General features: G+C 38.9%; 1 protein-coding gene across 7 annotated transcripts in view; it reads right to left on the reverse strand.

The window, feature by feature from the left end:
- ENOX1 (ecto-NOX disulfide-thiol exchanger 1) overlaps nucleotides 1-27,543 on the reverse strand; it is a 359,770-nt gene that overhangs the window by 228,722 nt on the left and 103,505 nt on the right. For 6 of the 7 annotated variants that reach the window (XM_042460210.1, XM_042460212.1, XM_042460215.1 and 3 more), the window contains one exon: nucleotides 6,230-6,330. The exons of the other annotated variant lie outside the window; for it this stretch is intronic. The gene's annotated coding sequence lies outside the window, so the exon portion shown is untranslated. The remainder of the gene's footprint in view (nucleotides 1-6,229; nucleotides 6,331-27,543) is intronic. 7 annotated transcript variants of the gene reach the window in all.

The raw sequence follows: 27,543 nt of genomic DNA on the forward strand, positions 1-27,543 counted from the left end.
CCCATTTATATAGGGCAATGTACTTTCCTTATTATAGCATATTAAAGCTCAACAAGATCTACAGGACTGCCCCACAATAATCCCATTCCAGTATAATTTCTTGTGAATGCTGATGGACAGTTGTTATTGTGGATAGGCATTTACTAACCTGCTGCCATTTCTTCAGCAAGTCAAATTCATAAACTTTACAAGAACAAACTTTATATCAAAATTGCTTGATCATGAAGAAAAAGCATCATCCTAGAGACAAGTAAGACACATTGGCTCTTCCAGACCAGTGGAAACTGCGAGTTCTTGCAATACAGCTCCTTCCGTTTTGTTGGGTTTTGCCCAACATGTTCCATTCTTTTACATATTTCTAGCGATTTTTTCCATCTTCACTAGTACTCTGCTGAAGGTGGTTTTTTTTAATGCCCATGCGTGGTTTCATGATAGAGCCAGTGTGGTGTAGTGGTGTGAGTGTTGAATTAGAAATCTCTGGAGGCCAGGTTTCAAATCCCTGCTTGGACATGGAAACTCATTGGGTGACTTTGGGCATGTCACACTCTCTCTGACTCAAAGGAAGACAAAGATAAAATCCCATCTGAACAAATCCCGCAAAGAAAACCCCACAGGGCTGCCATGAGTCAGAAAGGTCATAAGTAAGAAATGAGTTGAAAGCACAAACAACATGGTTTCTTCATATGGTCCCATGGTTTGAAGAGCAAATTTTCTCCCTCTTATTTTTTTTAAAATAATTAAAGAGTTATAATGTTGGCGTGCAAATATACAATTTAATTGACATGCTGATGACCCATAGCATTATAAATGTAATAGGGGAAAAAACAAAAAGAGAGAATGCAAAAGGAGACTTTTTTGTTCTATTATGTCCTCATGTGCATGTGGGAACAAAACGTTGCAGTTGGCATTCGATTAGCCGCAAAACAGACTTGAACAACAGAAATGTTGTTTGAATATTTTTTAAAAGCAGAACTATAGCCACATAGACCACAGCCATGACACATTGGACCTGTCTGGATGAGCCCTTAAGCACTGTTCAAGACTGGCTAATCTTACAAAACACAAATTCTCTTTGTTTTCCAGTTTCCGTGATCTTGATAAAAGATCTGGCATTGCTGGGATGGCTGCTACTACTTTAATTTGGCCACATAGTCCACAAAAATATATTCCTTCTAATCAATCAGTGTGAACTGCAAGGAGATGGTGATTTGCATTTTCTATCATAAAGTGACTGAAGATTCACTTCGTGAAAATAAGTACTGTAGTACAAATGAGTCCTCGGATGACAGTTCGTAGTTGCACACAATTCTCTTATCCTCTCTTTATTTAAAATGTTCAGCCTTAAAATGTCAGGCTGTATGTGATCTACAAAGCAATTTCACTTTTGTCAACTAGGAGATATTTAAAAATATCACCAAAAATGTAAGCTTTCAACCCATGCAAAAAGTTTGAATATTTCCACCAGATCATTCAACTACCAATAGAAACAGATGAAAAACTTCAAACTTTGCCCCCCAGATTTACAGAAAGCTGCATTAGTGAAATAGTGTGTTCTTTCTCCTAGAGGCTGGGACAGGGATCAAGAAAAGAATGGTACAGTGCTTGTATTAGGACTGAGAATACCTATATGTACTTCACCAGTTAGCCACAGAAAATCACGGTCTGTTAGCATAACCTGAGATATATATATATATATGTGTGTGTGTGTGTGTGTGTGTGTGTAGTACTCAGTAAACTCAGTAAAGGAGTTTAAGTGTCTAAATTTCATACTCCTGACAGAAGTTGTACTAGTGACTCAAGGCAGATTACCAATTAAAATAATTATAATAGATTTAAAGACACACAAAAGGTCAACCCTAAAATAGCATGAAACTATTCATAATATTAAAACAATTAAAAAAACACTCAAAGGATATAAAAAACAGTGTAGAAATAGTGCATTTAAAAATTCTATAGTTTTAAAGCCTGTTGGAATTTTTTTTAAAGAAAGGACAGCAAGGAGGGTGGACGTTCTAGCCTTCCTAGAAAGAGAGGGGCTATTCAGACAGATTCCACCTAAACATTAGGAGGAACTTCCTGAAGTAAGAGGTGTTCGACAGTGGAACATACTCCCTTGGAAAGTGGTGGAGTCTTCTTCTTTGGATGTCTTACAACAGAGGCTGGATGGTCATCTGTCCATGGTGCTTTGATAGTGAGTTTCTTCATAGCAGGGGGTTGGACTGGATGGCCCTTGTGGTCTCTTCCAACTCTGATTCTATGATATACAACCATTCTTCATTCCCCCTCCCAAGATTATACAAACCAGTTTCCACATCCAATACCAGCTAGTAGGAACAATGCATCATAGCATCATGAATCCATGGCTATGGATATCTCTATGTATCAAAAGCATACACATGTCAACAAACATAACAACCATCCTGTATAAAGCATCAGGTTTGTAACACATTCATATCAGTTAACACATTTGATATAAACCCTCCATTATATTCTTGTGATCCCACAGCACATTCATATAAAAGCAACACATCCAAGTGAGTCATCGTGGCATACTATCAAACCTTCCATTTGGAACCATGCCTCGTATATAATAACATACATCAGAGTTGGATCATACCCATGATACATAACGGAGTCCTCCAACATAATAACCATGGCAGGATTATCAATGGCCACCAGCCACTTCACTTGACATCACAGTAACAGCCATCCCTAATATTTGCTGCACATTTAATGGAGGACCCTGGGGCAAATAGGACTTTAAGGAAGTCCCCTCAGAACCATTTTTCCCTTTTATAAATTCAAGAGCAGAGCCCAAGCACCATCCTGAAATTATTTAACTTCCTTACTTTTCTCATGCCTTGTGCCTTCTTCTCATATACATGATTCCCTGCTTACCTGCTGTGATTTAAATAAATATTTCAAATATGCTGAACCTGTGACTAGCCTCCAGTCGTATCACCCTGTTGCCCACTGGGCAAATACAGAATCTCATTGTCACAAGTCACTGGGAAATCAACAACACTGCACTGAAGTATGGCATAAAACAAGGATTTTGTTATGCACTACAGTAAGGCTGCAATCCTATGTATGCTTACCTGAATGTAAGCCCTACTGAAATCAGTAGTGATGATGTCTGGATGAATATACAAATGATTGGGCTGTAACTCTCAGAACTGTACTTGTTCATTTAGTGTTTCACTAATAGACCAGGATTTGAAGAGGTTATTGGTGCATCAACGTAATTAATCATATTATCATTCTATTTGTCTAGAAACCACATTGCACTACATGTTCATCCCTGCATGGCATCTTATCCTTCATCATTTACAATTTAAATGACAGGCAAAACAACAGCCACTGAAGCACAGCAGGTGGTTTAACATAACATAATATTTATTGCAATGCCTTTTAAAATGATTATTCCTGCTTCTGAAACACTATACAGGGAGGGCATTAAACCAATGTACGCTTTCAGAAATGAAAGTGACTGTATAAATATAGATAGGTAAGATACTAGACTCGTTTAGCAGGTTGATGATAGAAAACAGGTCTGGGAGTCTGGGGGATTCAAAAGCTTTTCTATATGGAAGAAACTGCATGAAGAAAAAGCCAAACAAGCAAAGGTGAAATGGAAGTGAGGGAGAAGGTAATGAAAATGTTTGGTATACACAGGAAGCTAATACACTCTGTGAAAATATTAGAAATACACACACACACACAAACCCTGCAGAATTGAGTGAACAAGAAACAGCAGAAGCATTCTCATTTTCTCAGTGGGTGATCCTCTGAGACACAAAAGAGTAATGTCAGTTTTCATCAAACTGGAAGAGATATTGCAGGGGGGATGCAGATCCTCAGGCCCTGTTACCAGAGATGTCATACTGAGGAGGGAGCAAGCTTGTTTTCTGCTGCTCTAGAGAACAGGACCCGGAACAATGGATGCAAGCTACAGGAAAAGAGATTCCACCTCAACATTAGGAGGAACTTCCTGACAGTAAGGGCTGTTCGACAGTGGAACACACTCCCTTGGAGAGTGGTGGAGTCTCCTTCCTTAGAGGTCTTTAAACAGAGGCTGGATGGTCATCTGTCGGGGATGGTTTGATTGAGAGTTCCTGCATGGCAGAATGGGGTTGGACTTGATGGCCCTTGGGGTACTCTTCCAACTCTATGATTATATGATTCTATGAGATCTGCTGCCACAACTTGTGATGCAGTGGTCAAATTTGAAGTGTATGTCCTCATCATGAAAACCTGTACAGGTATAGCAATACCTGCAAGGAGAATCCCAAAGTAAAGGCAGCTGTCATTTTCTGCACCACCATGCCTTCCTCTGAGGCGGAGAGAATGTGATTTGCCCAAAGTCACCCAGTGGGCACCCTGTAGTAAGGTTGTGTTAAGGTTGCTGTAAGTAGGAAAGGACTTCGAGGTACACAACAATAACATATTTTGTGTGTGTGTGTGTGTGTGTGTGTGTGTAGTTTTCCTTGCCAGTAGGAGCCAGTGTTTTGGAAAGATAATTCAGTTGTGAGTATGGTCAGACAGCTGGAGGGTGAATGATGATAATGATGATGATATTTATAACCCATCATTTCCTCCAATATTGGGACCCAAGGTATATACAATAAAAACAGTTACAAAAAAGGAAAGCAACACACAAAAAGTTATAACTGAAACACATTTTTAAAATCCCTAGTGTTAAACCCCTTTAAAACAGTTTCATGAAAGACAAAAGATAAAAATTGGCATAGGATAAAAAAAAAGCTGCTGCTTTTCATTGTTGCTTTTAATGGTATTTCAAAAATCCAAAATTCCACATTCATGACCCTCTATTTTCAATATGTAATACATGAAATGGCAAAGACAATGGCAAGACAACCATACTGAAAACCACAGCAGTTGCACTGTCCTATTAAATATCTTTTTACAGTCAATCATTAATTCTGTGGTACTGCACAGACAAAGAGCTTACCTTGTAATGAAGAATAATGTTAATATATACATAAATATTATACACCTTTGTCATTGTTAAGTGGCAATATCTTGCAAATTTTATCTTCCAGTCACATACCAATAATCTTTTTAAAAATACAAGGGAAATCCACTACCACATATATTCAGGGTTATTAAAATGCTGTGATCCATCCCTATATATCTACACATGAAACTGGAAGATCACATCTTAAATGGGAGCAGAAATCGTAAGCACATTTACTCCAAAGTACGTATGATAAAATTTAACAAGTCTTACAAATCAACTCTATCAGTATCTAAACAAAATGTAAGTTTCATTCAGTATAGGAATGCCAACTCCGAAGTAGATGGGTATAAAAATGCATCTTCATTATCTCATAGCCAATTGGTATCCATGTTTATTCAACAGTAGTACTTGGATGGGAAACTGTCAATGAATACCAGGTGCTATAAGCTATATTTCAGAGGAAGAAAATGTCAAAACCTCCTCTGAGTATTCCTTGCCTAAGAAAACCATATAAAATTAATGTGGTCACCACAAGTTGACAAGCAACTTGAAGGCACGCATACAGGCACACACACATATACAAACACAGACACACACACACTGAAAAATGAAAAATCAATTAAATTGATCTATTAAAAATAAATACAAAAGAATTTGAAAGCATCTAAAATATTTTCAAGAAAATGTGCAAAGGACTGTAGCATCAATATGAAGTTGAAGACTTTCATGGCCGGCATCCATAGTTTTTTGTGGGTTTATCCTCTGGAAATGCCAGCCATAGATGCTGGCAAATGTCAGGAATAAACTCTTCTAGAACATGGCCACATAGCCTGAAAAACCCACAAAAAACTATAGACTGTAGCATCACTTACTTTGCAGGGAAAAAATCCCCATAGTTGTGTTTATAACTTCCAAATTATGAAAACTGTGTATGTAAAAAAACATTTAATATTCTTGGAGCAGAGCAGATGCTCAGCTAAATGTCATACATTGTACTTTGAATAAATTTTGCAAACTGAGCAAAATGTGTATAAAATTTAGAACTTTACACACATTGCATAGATTTGTACATCTGACTCAACTTTTCTTACTGCAGGATAAATGTTTGCTGTAAAGAGGCTCTGCAACCTTACATTAAAATATGCTACCCCCTTTAAAAATTGAATTAAATGTGAAAAACATATAAAGAACATTTAAATGCATTTCAATTGAAGAAAATTGTAATTGTTAATGACTTAAAATGTTTACCTTTTTCTATTTGGTGCCTGTTTCTCATACAGTTTAAATTCAGTAGGTATGTTTCACATGAACTTCTGTATTACAGATTTTCTGTTTCGGTGCTGCAGATCCTACAACAGTAAGAGAAGATGAGCAGACACATAAGAAATTGTCCCAATAACAAGATAACAGTATCAACCCATGTCCTCTCTCCCTGCAATATATAAAGTGTGCATTGTGTCATAGTGATGTGGTTCTCTTCAACCCACACTGGACATTCCCATCAATGAAATGGTAAAAAGTTTGAAATTACTGAGATAACGCTAGTGAATTTTGTCAGTAATTTTAGGAAGCTGTTCACATGCACTAGTCTCTCCTTCTTGTTTCAGACATTCACCAAATCAGGGAAGAAACTCAATCTCATTTTCTTATGCTTGTTAACAGATTCATTCCATTTTGGATATTCTCTATAACATACATTTGGCTCTACTTGAAAGTAATCACCTCTCTTTTCTCCCTTTTCTTTCAAGCAAATTGAAATACGTGAAAAGGAATACTTTAGTTTTTCTACCCAATCCATACAGATTTCTGCTGACATATTCCAGTGCTGATTTTAAGAGATACAAGGTTTAGCAGAGCTATTTAATATTTCTATTGAAATACCTCTTCTTAGGCCCTATAATGACCTCACAGGTAGTCCAAAACAATAAAATAACCATCCTGATAAAATAGAAATTGAAAATAAAACCACTGTCAAACAATTAAAAAAGAGCATTGTGTGTCCAAATGTGAGTGCTGAATCCCCCCCAAAATTACAAAACACCAATGCAAGTAAAAAGGCCACAACTATTTACAGATTACAGCTGTTGATGGATTGGCACATGAACAGGACTGGATCAGGCATCGACCAGTTTACCACATGTGGGAACCACATGGATGCCAGAAGTGGAGGGGATCTACTGAGGCTAATGTCCCATGCGATCCCCTTGACCTTCAAGGGTTCAAGAAATGCATTTGCCCCTGCCTGAGCATAATCATTTCTGCCTACCTCTCTGAGCCCCCCAGAAGGGGCCTCCATGTTGAACCTTTGCCAGGAAGACATTGGCTATCATGTCAACTGCCCCATAGTTGAGACAAACAAGGCAGATAATTGTATGCATGAAACCGATAACATAACCACATAACCAGTGCAAACAAGGTGGCTATCGACATACATGAACCAATAGACATGATTACACAATGATGAAATACAGTTAAATGGAGACACATGAAGGGAGGGTATGTGATGCCCAAGGAAGGACTGGCTGGCAGGCTGGGGAGCATGCAGCTAAATAGCCCAGGACCCAACCAGAGTGAAGACTTAGCCAGAGCTCAAACCAGGCCAGGCAGTTGCATCAGCCAATCAGCAGAAGAAGCAAGGTATGAAGTGATTGGCAGATGCCCCCAGAATTTTTCAAAGGTTTACAGATTAAGACAATCAAATATTGGTATGATCTGTAAAATAGACAGGCAGACAGATGATCTCCTTCTGGGCACTGACAGGGGAAGTGTGACCCTGCTAGTGCTCTTGGACCTCTCAGCAGCTTTCAATACCATTGACCATGGTGGATTTCTTTCTATAGGTGTCTCTCTTCTATGGGATCTCTCAAGGGGAAAGATCCAAAGGAGTGTTTGGGGGATATTCTAAGTTTATATTTCTTCTGTATCCTCAGGAGGGACCATTTTATACAGTGATACTTTGTTCAATTTTTCTTTATCATATTCCAAATAAGCATGCCATCATTTAAGTCCCTCTCCTTCTGTCTCTAACAGTGTTTCATTTTCAAGTGTCATCCCATATGCCTCCTTTATCATTGGGACCAGGTCCCTGATGATGGCCCTAAGGATAGGAGGCTTGTGCAGGAGCAGAAATGCCATAATCACTAAAAGTCAACATGGGTTTCTCAATAACAAGTCATGCCAGACTAATCTGATCTCTCTCTCTCTCTCTCTAAAATCACCAGCTTGGTAGATGAAGGAATGTGGTAGACAGAGCATATCTAGATTTCAGTGAGGCCTTTGACAAGGTCCCCCATGATATTCCTGCAATAGACAATATGACTGTTAGGTGGATTAGTAATTGGTTGACTGGCCAACCAATGGCCAGTCTATGGCTCCTCTACATCTTGGAAAGAAGTGACCAGTGACATGCCACAGGGTTCTGTCCTGGGCCCAGTGCTATTCAACATCTTTAGTAATAACTTGGATGAAAGAATATAGGACATACTTCTCACATTTGCAGATGACACCAAATTACAAGGAATAGCTCGTACCCCAGGAAGAAAATTTGAAATGACCTTAATAGATTAGAAAATTGGACCAAAGCTAACAAAATGAACTTCAACACAGAGAAATGCCCCCATATTTGAAGGGGTGTCACATTGAGGATGGAGCAAGCCTTTTTTCTGCTGCTCCAGAGAATGGGACCCAGAAAAATGGATGCAAGCTACAGGGAGAGAGATTTCATGTAAACATTAGAAGGAACCTCTTGACAGTAAGAGCTGTTCAACAGTGGAACACACTCCCTTGAAGTGTGATGGTGTCTCCTTCTTTGAAGATTTTTAAACAGTGGCTGGATGGCCATCTGTTGGTGATGCTTTGATTGAGAGTTCCTGCATGGCAGGGGGTTGAACTTTATGGCCTTTGTGGTCTCATCCAACTCTACAATTCTACGATTCTATGGTTCCACACATCCTTTTCCCAAGTAGTTAGCAACACTTTGGATTGGGCCCAGAAATAATGGAATAAATAATTGGGCCCAGGGGAAAAAAAATCAAATAAAGCAATGATGGAACTTCTAAATGAATGTAAAGATGCCTGTAATTAATCAGGTTTAGAAAAAGTTCATTATTTTGAATGGGAATACCTATCACATAACATGTGGAAATCACTTTGTTAAGAGTTATTTCTTCTTTTCTCATACAAAGAAGAGAATAACTGTTCAAATACATCTGTCTCTTATGCACAACACTATAAGGTTTTGAGGAAAGGAAGAACCTGGGGGCAAAAGTAAGCATAGCCCTATATCTAAGCTTTAGTTCCAACTTCAGTAGATCTACTGAACTGGTGACATTTTCATTGGTGTAGATTTACTATTCAGCCCTTGATTCAGTGGTTCAACTCTAGTTGATCAGCAATCTGATTTAGGCCACAATGTTATATGTGGCTTTCTATTTGAACATGTAGCCAATTTAAAATGTACAGTCAGCTTTGACTTTTTGCAGCTTTGATTATTTGCAGCTTTACCTAATATATTTACTCTAGGAATCTCTAGATCCTCCAGTGCTACTCTGCCAGATATTGACCATAGAGTTGTGCTAAAGAACCTAGTAGTTCCTAGAGAAAACACTTCTCTAGGCATTGGTTGGTCCTACAGCACTATTCAATGGTCAAATTCTGGCAGATGTTGACCACAGAGTTGCACTAGAGGACTTGAAGATTCCTAGAGAGGTGTTCTTTTAGGTAAAAAGAATAGGGTTTTTTTTTTAATTATTTGCTGTTTTTCCATACTCACAGGGTCCTTCACCTCTAACCCCAGCAAATGAGGAGGGACCACTGTATTTGACTGGCTGGGGGTTGTGTGATAGTTAACAGGTTTGAGATCCTCTTTTGCTCCTGCAGCCCTGAGGAAAATCTCTCCTTTGATACTAGTATTTGCACTGAAAGAAAATCCTACACTGGCGCCAATGGGAGATTTCTCACTAAAAGTAAATACCAGCCTCAGTGAAGGGATTTTTCTCAGGACCACAAGGGAAGAAAAGGTTAAAGTTCCCTTCTGCAGCAGCTGCCATCTCCTCCAGCTGCTGTTGTTTTTATTTTAAAGTCCCTTCAAATCTTGTTACATTTTCTCTCCTATTACTGTATTTGGAGAAAGTGGGTTCCTTTGTCATTGCTTCTTCCTTTTTTGGAATATAAAAAGATAAAGTTAGAGAGAAGAAAGCAGCCTGTTTTAATATATAGTTCTTTGTTTTAGAAAACTGTTTGGAATATGGCTCAGCTTTTTAGAGATTTCTGCCAAATTAAAGCCACTCCAATTTAACCCAGCCATAATTTGGTTTGACGCCATTATCATTGCCATGGCTCAATGCAGGGGAATGGGATTTATAGTTCTGTGAGACATTTGGCCTTCTCTGTCAGAGATATCATTTTAACTGCCATAGCTCAATGCTATAGAATTCCATTTCCAAATGAGCCATGACAGTTAAAATGGTGTCAAACCAGTTAATTTCTGCAGTGCATATGCAGCCCTGGAATTACAAAACATAGAGTGAAAAGAGTTTTAGAGACCTAGTGAGCAACTGTGAGGGTTTGGAAAGCCACAATAATGGCCTCAGAAGGCTGAACTCTTCCCATGACATGATTTTGTAGTTTTTAAAAATTAAAAAACTTTTTAAAATTTAATTTAATTCTAAAAGCTTTTCAAAAATTAACTACACCGCGGTTGGAAGAAGGAGGAGGAGGAGCCATAGCATTGCATGTATGGTGGTGCTGGAGAGCCTACTCACAATAAACAGTCTGCCCCACATGATAAAAACTTGTAAAGGAGTTCCCACTCTGTAAAAATGCAATGCAAACAAAAATGATCGGAAAAGGCACCTCTTTCCTATTGACAAAAGGGAGGGAAGGAGGGAGCAAAGTTCTAGCAATGATATTTTCCTTGTCTTTGCCTAGGAGGAATTTCCCTGAGATTATCATACTAGGGTCAATTCCACAACAAACCCACAATTGGAAGATAACAGAAGCATAGTGCTATAGCAATCTGTGGTTCCTCAAAGTTGTATAATGGCACTATAACAACAATATAAAAGCAAAACAAAAACACAGTCACGTTCCGCATACAAAATCCAATCATGTTGCTCTATTGTCAGTATATCGTGATTGGATGTTTTGCACATGCGTCATTATTGCACTACTGTGCAAGTCCGAAAAATAGGGTTCCGGCCCAAACAGAATGAAATAAAATTTCTATATTTAACATTATATATATTCAGTTCAAATAAAATCGTGCCCTGTAATTCAAAATAAGACAGAAATCTACTCCCAAAACAATCCCAGCTTTGAGAGCACACTGTGTATGCCAAATTGCAATTTGGGAAAAGCTCCCCAAGCGCAAATGCATCATTATTAACTTCTACACATTTACAGTAGTGCAAATGAAGCACTATTGGAAATCCATTCTTGGGATTTCCCTATTAATAAGAAGTTTTGCTACCCTCACTTTAGAGGAGCGCAGGTTCTCTTATTCACTATCTGAAATTACCACAGAATAGACATGCATGAATCTGACGATTTTGGTTTCTTTCAGATTTAAGATATTTCCCATCTTAAATACAGATTGGAATAAGTTTGGAGATTTTTTTTTACTCTTAAATTTTGCCCAACTTTGAGATTTATTTTAAAAGGCAGCATGAAAATTTGTTACATATTTTTTGCACATATATCCTACCATGTATATTTTGTATGCAATTTTACCTAGTAAAATTTCTGCAAAATATTTTCCTAATATCAAGTATTTGGAATGTTATTTTCACTGACACATGCATTTGTCTGTCTGTCTATTTTATGGATTATACCAATATTTGATTGTCTTAATCTGTAAACCTTTGAGAAATTCAAATTTTGAATGATAACTGCGTATATTGGATGGAAAGCATGAAATTGGGTATAATTGTACTAAAGTACAAATTGAACTCATTTTCTCCCTTGCTCCTACCTCAGAGATACTGGCAGAGGGCAGAAGTAATTCATGTTTTTTCTGTCAACCTAGAAGTGATTGTAACTTCTGGCTTTGAAATAATCTAGGTCTAACTCTTCCCTGGCACTTCAATGAAGACTATCCCTGGAGGCTTTCGGGGGCACAGATTTCCAATTTGGGCCCTTTTTTCCCAAGGATAAGCAGACTGGACAGGATCTAGGGACTCACTTAGGTCCTTGGAGGACTGGATTCGCTCCTCAGGCCATACAATTGCTGCTCCTGCCTTAGGAGTAGAGTTTCTACACATTATGATAATAAATGTTATCTAAATTTCTTCTTGATACAACATGCAAGCTAATTGTACCCACCATCTTGCAGCGACACTAAATTAATTTGTAAGTACTCCTGTGGTAATTGTATTGGGTATTTGCATGATCTGAAAGCAAACTTGGTGTCAGGAAATTCAATTTCGAGTGAGAAATAATCAAAGACGTGAAGAAAATACACTGCTAAATTGGCCCTAATTCTGTCAGATTTCATTTTAAAATTCAGCAATCTGTCTGAAAGAAAAGCCTTTCAGCTTTTCTTTCAAAATGATTTATCTCATGATCATACAATTTAAAATGACATTTCTCATGATCATACAATTTAAATCATAGAAACTAAGGACTTTAAATGGATTCAGTCTGTGCCATCTGAGAAATGACATTCCTTACAGAGTTCTATTCCCTGAGATTTCAGAACCAAAAACTGGGACTGGGGCAGAACCCTGTGAAGTCACCAGGAGGTGGGCCCATGTGTAACAGTTATAAACTATGTGCATGTAGATATGCAGGTTAGGGAGTGCGTTAGACAATCCACTTGATGTACCTCCTAAACAAATATTAAATAGATGGCCAGAGGACCTAGTCCAATATAGGTAGTGAAAGCAGCAGCTGCTACTACTAGTAATGCATCCATACTAATTTCATTGTGTCCCAAACTATGCATGAGATATATAATCATTTCTTAATTGTTGGGGCCTGAAACTCATCAAGCACAACTTGCAAATGCCTTAATTTATTTAGTATTGAATCTATTCATTTATACTGTATTAGTAAGAGGAGATGGATAGTCAGGCTTTAAAGCCAACTCATTCAATACAATCTAACTTTCTCTAGCATTGCTCATTGTAAATTGTCTCCTGTCCTAGAGACCCAGAGAGGCATACCAGCTTCCTGAGATGTAAGCCAGCCTCCTGAGACTTGGAAACCCAAGCTTTTACTCACACCGAGCTTTTGCTCACACAGGTCAGGTTTGAAACAGACATGTGCTTCCTTTCAGTATCATATAGTCACTGTGCTTCACATGAGCACATCTCTGGTTTAAAGTTAATGTAGAGAATTTCCCTAATGTACTGCAGGTGACAAAAATGGTGATGGATCGATTATATGTCTCTCCACAATCCATTCCCCTGCTACTGTCCAACATGCAGTGCTGTTACACAGTGAGAGGTACTCTCCTAATAATATTCCCAATGAACCTGCTAACCTCCTTTAGAAAGGGCACAGAGCTTTTTCAAAGAAAATATCAATGTATAGCCTTGGTAAATCCATGGTATCTGTTGATTCAGTGCTACTTTGTGGCCTTTTACAGATCACTAGAGCATGCCAGAAGGATGAATCAATATTCTTTATATCTATTTAATCCTTTCTAGAGATTAAAATGTTGCACATCTATTTACTCCTTTCAAAAGAGTGCCCCACTCATCTTGCAGTTATGTTTTTAAGGGTGGATGAAATTTTAATAATCAATCACCTGACAAAAGGCTGGATTAATATAGTTGTTAACACTAAAATGTCTATAGTTTGAACTACAATAAATAAAAGGCTTTCATATTTTTGCATGAAATGCCTCAAGATAATAAGGTGGGGCGTTGTTTTTTGTTTTTCATTTTAAGATCCTGCTGTCAAACATTGCTGACCTTTTTGCAGATCAATGCTTTTCAAGTGTGCCTCAAATGAAACAGGAGCAGTTATAAAAATAGCTGATAATATAAGGTTATTTTTCACTGTAGCCTGTTTTTCTGGAAACATAGAGTTGAACCAATAGAGAAAAGGAACACCTTATGCAGTGCCTGTGTGCTTTACTTACCAACAAATTCAAACCTACGCAGCTTCCCTGAAGATTCAAATAGCCCACTAGGTATAAATCCTCTAAATTGCAATGCTAGAAATAGGTTTTAAGCTTTTGTGGCCTAAATCCAGTTGTTAGTCTCAGCTAGAGTAAATCCACGGAAGCAATGGGAATTTTGTAATTCAAGACTAATATGTAAGTTTCATTGATTGAGCAGATCTACCCCGGCTGAGAATAATAGTTGACTTTAAGTCTAGCTGTATAGTTTTTAAGGGTGAAATCCAGGAAGGACATACACTTTTGTTATACCTTGTAAATCTCTCCCTGCCACCACCCCTTCCTCAGTATAGATACTAGGCTGAAATACTGCAGAATTCATTACAATCTTGGAAACCTTGAAGTTCTATAGCCCCTGTAAATGATACCTTTTCATTGACCTTACCTGCAAAAGAATTTTTGGATGAAATGAAACAAATAAGCATCTATATAGTGCTCATGAATGTCTAAATTGTTTCATGTACATTGCCTCAGTCAGTCTGTAACAGCATTATTAGCTGTACATTACAGACAGTGAGCTCAAGACAAAACAACCCTATGATTATGGTTTGCTACAAATAATGTTTTTAAATTAGACATTGGAATAAAGAAGTTTGTAACATCAAATATGTGTGCTGTCAAAGTTAATGACTCTTGTGGAGGACACCACGCATATAGTTAAAAGGTGCAGAGGTGCCCTCTTTGAAAATAATTGTGATGTACACATAGATGCCTAGAGCGAGTACAGTGTGAGCCACAGGGTAGCCACAGGTCTGGCTTTTGTCCACAGTGTCCTGCAATTCAGAGAGTGCCCTATGACATGTCTAGAAGCCTGGTTTGTCTGTGAAAGGATGAAATTGCCAATCAAACCCAAAGAAAGTCACAGAAGTGATGGCAGAGGGAAAACACTATCTGCTGCCCTACATTCTACAAAACCTGGACTAGCTAAAGCAAAAGGCAATTCAGAAAAGATATGGCTATGTTTGTCTCATCACAGATTTTTTGCATGGTAAAATATCTTCAAAGGGGGGTTTTATGCCTCCCTTTGCTCAGTACTAATAAGTGTTAGCTATAGTGCCACTGCCATTGTCTCTGAGAGATCCTCTGCCTGTGTCACCTTCTGCTACTGCTGCTGCCCAGTAGCTGTTGGCACATTTAGTCTGGCTACTCAGCAAAAGCTTATCTGACATAGGAGACTCTACTAGCAGCTCTGCTACCACCAGCATAGCTTATTGCCTCACAGGAGCACATAATCCCACCACCACGGAATCATTGGTGAGACAATCCAAAATGAAACAAGAGATAGTGCCAGAACATGAGACTCCCAGGTCAGATGACACTCAATGAGCAGCAGACAACAACTACAGGTAACACTGTGGCTAATGATGCAATTGTACTCAAGCTGTTGAGAGGTGAAAGGACAGTCCAAAGCTTCATAACACATATTATAGGAACATGGAATGTGGGAAGCATTAATCAAGGAAAGCTAGACATAGTAAAACAAAAAATGGATGTACAAACACTGCAATACTTAGGCTGAACAAGCTAAAGCGGACAGGTATGGGACACTTTGAGTCAGATAATTACATAGTATTTTATTTAGGAAATGAAAATCTAAGAAGAAATGGAGCCACTAATAGTGAGAGGAGATGTAACAAAAGTACTCAAAAGTTATAATGGAAATTATGACTGAATCATAATTTTTTGTTATTTTTGTTGAATTGTATGAGATCGCTGATGTCACTGTTGATGTATTGTATTGCTTTGTGCTATAGCATGTGACATGTAGCTTGTATGTTGTGAACCGCTTTGATCTGGAGGAAAAGCGGTATACAAATAAAAATATTACATTATTATTATTATAACAAAGCTTCACAGAAAACCCATCAATATAACCTTAATCAAGGTTTATGTTCCAACTACAGAGGCAGAAGAAGAAGAAACTGACTCTTATACTGCAGAATTCAGGAGTAAATTGATCACTCATCAGAACAGGGCTTCTTGTTAATCATAGCCAACTGGAATACAAAAAATAGGAAACAGAGCAGAATCAAACATCATAGGAAAATTTGGCCTGGGATCAAGAAATGAAATGGGAGATTGACTGATGGAATTTTGCAAGGCTAACTGTTTGTACATCACAAACACATTTTTCAAGCAACCCTAGAAGTGACTGTAGACATGGACATCACCTGATGGCCCATCAATAGAATCATAATTGGAAGCAGAACATGGTGAAGGTCCACTTATGCTGCAATAATAAGACCAGGAGCAGACTGTGGCACAGACCATGAACTAACTAACTATGAAAAATTATAATAAGGCTAAAGAAGAACACTAAACTGACAATCATGGTGAAATACAACCTAATAAACATCACAATAGAATGTAAAGATCATGTGAAAAATAGATGTGCACTATTAAGCCTATTTAATCATGAGCCAGAAAAACATTGGTCTGAAACCAGGTATGTTGTCAAGGAGGAATGTAAAAAGACACTATCTGCAGACAAAAAGAAAGAGAAGACTGAACAGATGACAGAGAAAACTCTCCAAGCAGTTAAGGGCAGACAAGAAACAAAAGTAAAAGGCGACAGAAATAGAGTCAGAATCCTGAAAGCAACTGCTGAATGACTTGTGCACAGGGGCAAGGAGAACTACAATAATAATCAATGCAGAGAAATAGAAGGTGACAACAAAAAAGGAAAAACAAAGGACCTTTTTCACAAGATTCTAGAAATCAAAGGGAAATTTAAACCAAGAGTGGGGATGGTCTTATAGGGGAACATATTACACGACCAAAAAGAAATAAAAACACATTAGAAACAATACACTGAAGAACTATATAAAAGAGATAAATGGATGACATATTTATTCAAGGTTTATTTATTGAAGATGAATCTCCAGTTTTAAAAAGTGAGGTGGAAGCTACACTCAGAGAACTTGGGAGAAAAAAAAATCACCAGGATGGCATACCAACTCAAGCTGGGTTTAAGAAATGAAAAGCCCCTAGGAATCATTTTGCACATATGCACCAAAGAAATTCAAAAGAAAATCATCCTGTGCTTTATAGATTATAGAAAATGCTGGGATTATGTCACTCATGAAAAACAATGGCTTGCTCTTAAAAAGGTGGGGGTGAAAACGTTTGATTATCTTGTACTCAGAGAAGAGGCTACTGTTAGTACAGAATACAGTGGTGCCTCGGGTTACGAAATTAATTCGTTCCGCCGCCGCTTTCGTAACCCGAAAAGCATTCGCAAGCCGAAATGCCATAGGCGCTAATGGGGAAAAGCCGCGATTTCGTGCGAAAAAGCCGAAAAAAGCACCAAAATTTTTTTCGTAACCCGAAAAAACATTCGTAACCCGGAACAATTATTTCCTATGGGATTTTTTCGTATCCCGGAAATTTCGTAACCTGGGTATTTCGTATCCCGGGGTACCACTGTACATAAAAACAGAATGGTTTCCAATTGGCAAGGGGATCAAGCACGTGTGTATTTTATCACCCCATCTGTTTAACTCATATGATGAGCATATCATACCTAGACTTGAAGATAGGAAGTGTAAAAATTGGAGGAAGGAATATAAATAATTTAAGATATGCAGATGACAGCATACTCCTAGCTGACATAGCAAATACTTTGAATAAATGTTGATGAAAATCAAGGAAGAAAATGCAAAGGGGTTTTTACAGTTTTACACATTAAAGGGTGAAGCAGAAGGGCATCCAAGAGCTGCCAGAAGCCACTCCCAGCCCAATTGCCCTGGGACCGTGGCAAACACATGCTGCAGCCTCAAGGGCACCTCCTGCCACAGTCCCAAATGGACCACAACAAGGAGTGGGAAATATCTGCTCCTTTTGGAGCAGGTTTTGGACCGTCTTAGGCGGCCCTGACGCAACCCTGGGATGGCTTCCAAGCCCATGTGTCATCTAAATGCCACATTGTCAGAGTGGCTGGAAGCTCCCCCTATCTCCCCATCTGGTTCAGACCTAAGAAAACAAAAATGACCACAGTTCAAAAAGGATGTTGACAAGCTGGAGCATGTCCAGAGGAGGGTGGCCAAAATGGTGAAAGGTCTAGAAACTATGCCCTATGAGGAGAGACTTAGGGAGCTGGGTATGTTTAGCCTCAAGAAGAGACAGTTAAGAGGTGATATGATAGCCCTGTTTAAATATTTGAAGGGGTGTCATATTGAGGATGGAGCAAGTTTGTTTTCTGCTGCTCCAGAGACTAGGACGTGGCAATGGATGCAAGCTGCAGGAAAAGAGATTCCACCTCAACATTAGGAAGAACTTCCTGACAGTAAGGGCTGTTCAACAGTGGAACACACACTCCCTGAGAGTGTGGTGCAGTCTCCTTCCTTAGAGGTATTTAAACAGAGGCTGGATGGACATCTTTCAGGGGTGCTTTGATTGTGAGTTCCTGCATGGCAGGGGGGGTTGGACTGGATGGCCTTGTGGTCTCTTCCAACCCTACAATTCTATGATTCTATGATTTACATAACTTTACAACAGACAATGAAGACATTAAAATAGTTCAAGGTTTTCCATCCCTTAGCTCAGTCATTAATAAGAAAGGAGACTTCAGTCAAGATATCAGAAGATGACTTGGAGAGGCAGCTCTGAACAAACTAGATAGGTTCCTGAAGTGTAAAGCTATATCGCTGAATATTAAAGTTATGATTGTCCATGCCATCGTATTTCCTATTTTTTTGTATGGCTATGAAAGCTGGACAGCAAAGAAAGCGGATAGGAAAATAATCATTTGAAACATGGTGCTGGAAAAGAGTTCTATGGATACCATGGATTGCTGTAGAAAAGAAATAAATAGGTCCCAGAGCAAATCAGCTCTCAACAAAACTGAGCTCTTGTACTTTGTTCATATGATGAGAAGACGTGGCTTCCTAAAAAAGACAATAATGTGTGATAAGGTAGAAGGCAGTAGGAAATGAAGAAGACTGGATTCCTCAGACTCTTCCTCGGAATGTATGTAAAGTAAAACAAAATAAAACAAAACCTGCACAGGTTTAAAAGGATGGAAACATCTACACCCTTCTATGCTAGGGAGAATTGCTTTAGTGAAAACGTTCCTTGTCTCACCCTTTTTTTCATTCCAAGTGAAACCTATGACCCCCTCGACTTCGAGATTTAAAAAATGGCAAAGACTGATCAATTCCTATATTTTTGACAATAAAAAACCCTGATTCTTCCAATTTATCAAGTATCTTCCCACCAAAATGGGGGGATTAGCTATACCGGATCTTCAGGTTTATTTTGCAGCTTCCCAATTATTCCAAGCAATTCCTTTAATGAAAAAAAAGTGCTAACATCTCTTGGATTAATATGAAACTCAATGCAGATTTTCACACACTTCATAGTATGTTTATTAAAAATTATTAGGAAAGGAAATTAAAGACCTAAATAATAATTTTTAAAAAAACCCTGCAATATATTGACGGAAGGTTGAAATCATAAACACATTTACTCTGGAGTAACACATAACACAATGAGACAGTTATGAGGGGACAGTCATAGGACTATATCACAAGTATCTTTAGATGGAATGGCGGAGAAGAAGTTAAACATAAGTGGATCAGCTTCTATTAAGCACTAAATGGTGAGCGGGTGAACCAAGGGCCATAAATATAGATAAAATTCCCATTATAATATCTGGATAATAGGTGCAGTATATATGCAAGTAAGGTAATGCACCAGTGGCCATCCTAATGACACAGACAAAGTCCTTACCTGCCTACTTAGATAGGATCTTTCCTTAATGTTTAAGCAGAATGCTCCCAATTAAGTTCCCCTTTCTATATACCCTTCTATACTATATATGGAATATTTTTGATCACATTATTATCACATAAAGCTTTGCTTAAAGAAATTGGCTCTTTGACAATTAGTGTAAGGAGTTTAATTTCCTATGTCTCTTGCTGCTGAACTCCTGTCCCTCTGGCCAACATGCCTGTGGATAGCTAGCAGAAGTTATAAAGGGTGACACCATCAGGCCTTAAGAATTACAAACTGAGCTGTGGATTACCTATTTCCATATGTTTCAAAGATCAAAAATCTCAATAATGGAAAAACAGAAAGTGTGCAAAAAAAATCTGTAGCAAGATGGACTGCATCAGCTGTTATAATTAACACTCATTCTTTCCCATCTGTGACAGATAGTTACTGCCAAAGGCTATCAATTTTAAAATAACAGTTTGACAGAACAAATAAGCAGGAGGGGGGAGTAACATTTACATAAGATACACACACACACACACACACACACACACACACACATATATCACATTGGCTGAGAAGCCAACTCTTTCCTCAGGTTTATTATTTGCATTTCAATGTCAAAATAAAGGATGGCTCAAGGTTACAAAAAATAACATAGAAAAGGAAGAGGTGTGTGTGAAATGTCGGAGCTGCCTTAAACCACCACAAAAGAGGGAAGATTGGGGTTTCTGATCTCACCAGCTGCCTATGGGCATTCACACTGGCATGAAACAATGCCATCTGACAAGTAGACAGTAAAAGTTAAAGAATCATGATGCAGCTTCTAAAATTCTCCCATTTTATTTCAAATACTCAGAATATAGGGCCTGTACAGACAGGCCAAAATAAAGCTGCTTTGGATCACTTTGGAGGTATGCTGTTTTAAATGATGCACACATCCTAAGAGTCCAGAAGCCACACCAAAGGCATGCTCCAGTCCTTAGGATTGGAGCATGGAGTTGGCATGGCTTCCAGACTCTTCCATCATTTCAACAGCATACCTCCAAAGTGACCCAAAGCAGCTTTATTTTGGCCTGTCTGTACAGGGCCATGGGCTTGTAATTTAAACCCTTCATTAATCTGAGCATCAGCAAAAATATTATCTGTCCAACATCACCGCCACAATTACAAGTGAAATGCATTGTTCAGAAATGGAATAGATGCATACAGGATCTTTATGGCCAAAAATATCTTTGAAGAAGAGTTACCGAGAGGTCTAAATAACGTAAAGACTGCAGATGCCATCTGATCTTGGATGCTAAGCAGGGACAGCCCTGGTCAGGACTTGGATGGGAGACTGCCACAAATACCAAGTGCTGTAGGCTATATTTCAGAGGAAGAAACTGATGAACCACCTGTGTTAGTCAAGTATTCTTTGTCTAAGAAATACTGCGAAACTCATGGTGGCATCCCAGGGGACTTGAAGGAACATAAGCACATTTCCCATCTGCTGAATACATATTGTTACTGGCCACACTCGTGAACTATGACAGACTCTTTTGTTCCCGTGTTTTTTATAAAAACATTTCAGTGCCACAACCCCCATATGACTCTGGAACTGGGGAAGGTGCCAGACAACAAAGGCAAATGTTTGTATAGCATCTGTCATAATCCTTGAGATGGGGTACCGATTCCTAGTAGCAGCACAAACCTCAATACTATCTCTCTCTCTCTCTCTCTCTCTCTGTGTGTGTGTGTGTGTATTCACCCTTTCACTGATACACCCATAAGCAATACACTGTTGGATATAATTTACTCTCTTTTTTCAAGCAAAGTTTATTGTATTTGCTGCTACATCCATACACAAATGCATATGCATATGCAGGGGGTTAAGTATGAGAAGCTTTGCTTGAAAAAAGAGGGGAAATCGTATCCAAAAAGTATGGGGATGTGTCAGTCAATGGGTAAAAACATATAGAGATAATATTTTGTGAACACTCACTGAAAATGTGGTTGGATGAATGATCTGAATTATTGAAATTATGTGAAATGGTAAGAGATTGTAGACTCTTAGCATCATAGAATTGGAAGAGATCCCAAGGGCCATCCAGTCCAACCCCCTGCCATGCAGGAGCTCACAATCAAAGCACCCCCAACAGATGGCCATCCAATCTCTATCTAAAAACATCTAAAGAAGGAGAATCTATTACTCTCTATGGGAGTGTATTCCACTGTCGAACAGCTCTCACTGTCAGGAATTTCCTTCTCATGTTTAGGTGGAATCTGTTTTCCTGTAGCATCATAGTCTCTGGAGCAGCAGAAAACAAGCTTGCTCCATCCTCAGTGTGACACCCCTTCAAATACTTAAACAGGACTATCATATCAACTCTTAACTGTCTCTTCTCCAGGCTAAACATACTCAGTTCCCCAAGCCTGTCCTCGTAGGGCATGGTTCCCAGACCCTTCACCATTTTGGTCGCCCAAAAGATCGAAGCCCATATATTACCAGGCTAATGGCCAGTTTTTTGTTGGAGGCAACAAGAATATGGCTTAAATTTTATAATAATGATCCTGAAGTTTTATTGTAAATGTATGTTGTATGCCTAATAAAGGTTAAGTGAATGAAATGAAATACTGAAATCAGCATTCTTAAAGTATAGAATGCATATCTGACTATGCCTAGCTTCTCCTTTCCACTGTATAGCAAATTCCAGGAGAACATGATCACTCCCACCAAAGGATGGCACCACTTGCCCACCATTTACCAGGTCAGCCCTGTTGGTTAGGATCAGATCAAAAACAGCTGCTACCTTCTGGCCTCTTCCACCTTTTAGATAATGAAATAGTCTTCAAAGCAAGTGAGGAATTTGTTAGACCTTGAGGATTTGGCTGAGTTTGACTTCCAGCAAATATCAGGATAGTTGAAGTCACCCATCACTAATATCTTTTCTTTCTGAGTATGTGGTCATCTGTTCTAGAAGGGCATCATCCCTCAGTCTGACTTGGGAGTCTGTAGTAGATTCCCACAATAACATCCCTGTTGTTTACTTCCCCTTTAATTTTTATCCAGATAATTTTCACTTGTTCTGGAATTTTTATTCAGATAATTTCACTTGTTCTGGAAAGGCAATCATACAATTTATTGGGTTTAAGAATGATACTGGGATACATGAAAAGCTTTAGAAAAGGCTACAGAAAAAGGGACAGGTAAAAATGAGGAGAATATCACAGAGCAGCCAAGAGCTTTTAAAACCATAGGATTTTTTAAAAAGAAATCTATTCATATTTTGGGCTGCCAGTACCGGAAAAATTATAGGAGTAACTTTTCAAAATCATAGCTTATTTCCATCTGTACAGCAGACCAATTGTTCACACACAACTATTTTCCAAAGAGTATATTTAAACCACTGCTACCAACAGACAGTTGAGTTAATCAAAAATTCCGTAGCAGCACCTAAACATCTCAAATTGCATATAATGCAGGGCCATTTTAATTTATTTCATGAGTTTTAGTTCAGGAAAGCGTATGCCACAATAAATCTTAGTCTTTCAGGTGACACTTTTTTGTGTATTATTGCTGTGACACACTAACAGAGCCACTCTGTACATTTTCACTGAAAGTAAATCCCCCTGAATATACCTATGGAGCTTTAGTATTCCAACAGAATTCTAGCATTTCACATTTGACCAATCTTTTTTTATATATTATTTTATTAACAAGATCATGTTATTTACATACACATAAATTCATTTAATATCCACAAGTATATCCAATTAAATTATATTTCTTAATGATAATAATAAAACATCTCTCTCAGCGATTTCACCTACATACATCTGTTACATACAACAGAATAACTTCCTCTTTTATCTTCCCTCACTCATTCCTTTCCTTTCTCTTCTCTTCTATACTCCACTCCTTTCTTCTGCATCTTCCTTCCCCTTTCTCTTTACATCCTTTTATACACCTTTTCTCACCCTCTCTAGCATATCTCTTCTTCCATACAGGCATCTTTCTTGCCAGAATAGTCTATCTTAGAACATTTATATTATTGTTATTATTGCTCTAATGTGTTTCATTTCTAACATAAGCATAAATATACATTTATACTTATGTGAATTAACATTGTCATTTCCTTTCCCCACTTTTGCAGTCTTGTCAAATCTTTTCAAATTCATATCAATTTTTCATATGCTATTTGCTTGTGAGAATTTTGCTTGTCAGCATAGTGGGATAACCTATGGAACACCAGCATATGCAATTTTGCAGACACTGCAGAACACTGGATCTAGTTCCTTCTCATGCGTGTCCCTTCCTCCCATATGGAAGGTAGCTTCCAGAGTAAGGGGAAGGTGGGGGTTGCCTCAGCATTGTCTGGTTGCAGTGCCACAGATGAGAAGAGGAAAAAATTGCACCACCACGTATTCCCAGTGTTCATGCGTGTCTTCACTGGACACCTGGGACAGCAGTGTCGGTTGCAGAGCTACTGCCAGGTGCAAGAAATGGAGATGAAAGGAAAACAGCACAGACAAAACATTATGCTCCAACCATGCAAGGTAGGGTCTTGGGTGTACTTTGAAATGAGGTAGATAGATGTTATTAATCAGTTTCTGTTACTCTGTAAAGCTCTTTGGTCTTTTATACCCCCCCCCCCGAACTGTTTATATCATGCTCTATCTATGCAGAAATACCAAACAAAATAACTGGTACACTACTCTGGGAGAACACACGAAATGCGGGAAACAACTTCTGCCCATCGGTGCCACATCTCCCAGGAGACCAGAAATAATGGTCATGTTTTCCTCTGCTATTTTTCCAGTTCCTACATTGCTAGAGCAGCATTGGATGAGAAGGGTTGGATTATCAATATTCCAGTTGGCATACATGCTCCAGGCTCTAGTGTCTTTGTGAGGGGACTGGAGCATTTGTTGCCTCTCCTGCCTCTCCTACAGCATGTCCTCCAAACAAATCCAGAGGCAAATGGGAGGAAGAAGAAACAGAAGGTTGAAATCTCTCCTACCTCCATCCCAACCCTAATTCTGGGCTGTATGTACATATTTTAGCATAGGCATTTAATTTAACATCTCATCTGGCTTTGAAGAACGAGACTAATTTTCTAGTTAGTTTGTTTAGGACTGCAGCCTTACAGACATGTTGTCTTGGTTACATGTGGTGTGGTTAGGTTTAATATTTGTTTCATATATTTGTATCAATATTTACTCATTCCATCTTCTATATGAGACCTCTTCAAATATTAAAGGATGGCTATCATGTCACTTCTCCATCTTCTTTTCCCCTGTTAAACATACCTAGCTCCCTTAGCAGTTCCCCATACAGCTGGGTTTCTATACCTCTAACCAACCTGGTCACCTTTTTCTGGATATATTCCAGTCACTAACATATATTTTCCTAGAATCCATTGTATGGCGAACAGGCAACACAAAGCAAGAACTGCCTTGCATCTTATCTGATTTATAGCAATAACCACAGAAATTATATTTTGTATGTTGTCTGATTTCTATAATATCACTTTACTCCTATAATAGTTCAGCCATGCACAAAAAGGGAGACATTTTTATAAATGCTTCAGGGCCCCAAGCACTTTAATCCTCCTTGCTGCCCAGCAAATTGCTCTCTTAACACAGAGACCAACATAGGTGGCTCTCTTAACATAGTCATAAACCTGGCATTTCACACAAACTACTGATAAGCTTATTAAAAGTCATTGCTAACTATGTTCCTCGATAGTTTCCAAGGATGCTGTAAATCTGTGGCTCCCGTATACTTGCATCTAATCAAGAATTCAAGGAAGTCATAGAATCATAGAATCATAGAATCATAGAGTTGGAAGAGACCGCAAGGGCCGTCCAGTCCAACCCCCTGCCATGCAGGAAATCCAGATCAAAGCATCGTCGACAGATGGCCATCCAGCCTCTGTTTGAAGACCTCCAAGGAGGGAGACTCCACTACACTCCTAGGAAGTGTGTTCCACTGTCGAACAGCCCTTACTGTCAGGAAATTCCTCCTAATGTTGAGGTGGAATCTCTTTTCCTGCAGCTTGCATCCATTGCTCCGGGTCCTAGTCTCTGGAGCAGCAGAAAACAAGTTTGCTCCCTCCTCAATATGACATCCCTTCAAGTATTTAAATAGGGCTATCATATCACCTCTTAACCTTCTCTTCTCCAGGCTAAACATCCCCAGCTCCCTGAGTCGTTCCTCATAGGGCAAGGTTTCCAGACCTTTCACCATTTTAGTCGCCCTCCTTTGGACACGCTCCAGTTTCTCAATGTCCTTTTTGAATTGTGGCGCCCAGAACTGGACACAATATTCCAGGTGGGGCCTGACCAGAGCAGAATATAGTGGCACTATTACTTCCCTGGATCTAGATACGATACTTCTATTGATGCAGCCTAAAATTGCATTGGCCTTGTTAGCTGCCGCATCGCACTGTTGACTCATGTTCAACTTTTGGTCTACTTGGACTCCTAGATCCCTTTCACATGTTGTCTCCTTAAGCCAGGTGTCTCCCATTCTATATCTGTGCATTTCATTTTTTCGCCCTAAGTGCAGTACCTTACATTTCTCCCTGTTGAAATTCATTCTGTTAGCTGTGGCCCAGCTTTCTAGTCTATTCAGGTCATTTTGAATTTTGATCCTGTCCTCTGGAGTATTAGCTATTCCTCCTACTTTAGTGTCATCTGCAAATTTGATAAGTATTCCCCCAATTTTTTCCTCCAAGTCATTGATAAAGATGTTGAACAGTACTGGGCCAAGGACAGAGCCCTGTGGGACCCCACTGGTTACTTCTCTCCAGGATGAAAAGGTGCCATTGTTGAGCACCCTTTGGGTTCGGCCGGTCAACCAATTACAAATCCACTTAACAGTTGCCTTGTCCAGCCCACATTTTACAAGCTTGTTTGTGAGAATGTCATGGGGAACCCTGTCAAAGGCCTTACTGAAATCAAGATATACTATATCCACAGCATTCCCTTCATCTACCAAGCTGGTAATTTTATCAAAGAAAGAGATTAGATTTGTCTGGCATGACTTGTTTCTCTGAAACCCATGTTGACTTTTTGTGATTATGGCATTGCCTTCTAGATGTTCACAGACTTTCTGTTTAATGATCTGCTCCAGAATCTTTCCTAGTACTGATGTCAGACTAACTGGACGATAATTGTTGGGATCCTCTTTTTTCCCCTTTTTGAAGATGGGGACAACGTTTGCCCTCCTCCAGTCTGCTGGGATCTCTCCTGTTTTCCAGGAGTTTTCAAAGATTATTGCCAATGGCTCCGATATTACATTGGCCAGTTCTTTTAATACCCTTGGATGTAGCTCATCTGGTCCTGGAGACTTAAATTCATTTAGGTTAAACAGGTATTCCTGTACTATCTCTTTACTTATTCTGTGCTGAAATTCCCCTAATCTGCCCTCTGCTCCATTATCCTCAGGTTGAGCACCCTTTGCCTTTTCTGAGAAGACTGAGGCAAAGAAAGTGTTGAGTAATTCTGCCTTTTCTCTTTCTTCTGTTAGCATTTTGCCATCTTCTCCACGCAGTGGCCCTACCGTTTCCTTCTTCTTCCTTTTGCTGCGGACATATCCAAAAAAGCCCTTTTTGTTGTTCTTAACCTCTCTAGCAAGCCTGAGTTCATTCTGTGCTTTGGCTTTTCTGACCTTATCTCTACACTTGCTAGCTATTTGTTTGAATTCCTCTTTGGTGATTTCCCCATTTTTCCATTT

The sequence above is a fragment of the Sceloporus undulatus genome, chromosome 3, assembly GCF_019175285.1.
Source record: "Sceloporus undulatus isolate JIND9_A2432 ecotype Alabama chromosome 3, SceUnd_v1.1, whole genome shotgun sequence".
Classification (NCBI taxonomy): Eukaryota; Metazoa; Chordata; class Lepidosauria; order Squamata; family Phrynosomatidae; genus Sceloporus; species Sceloporus undulatus.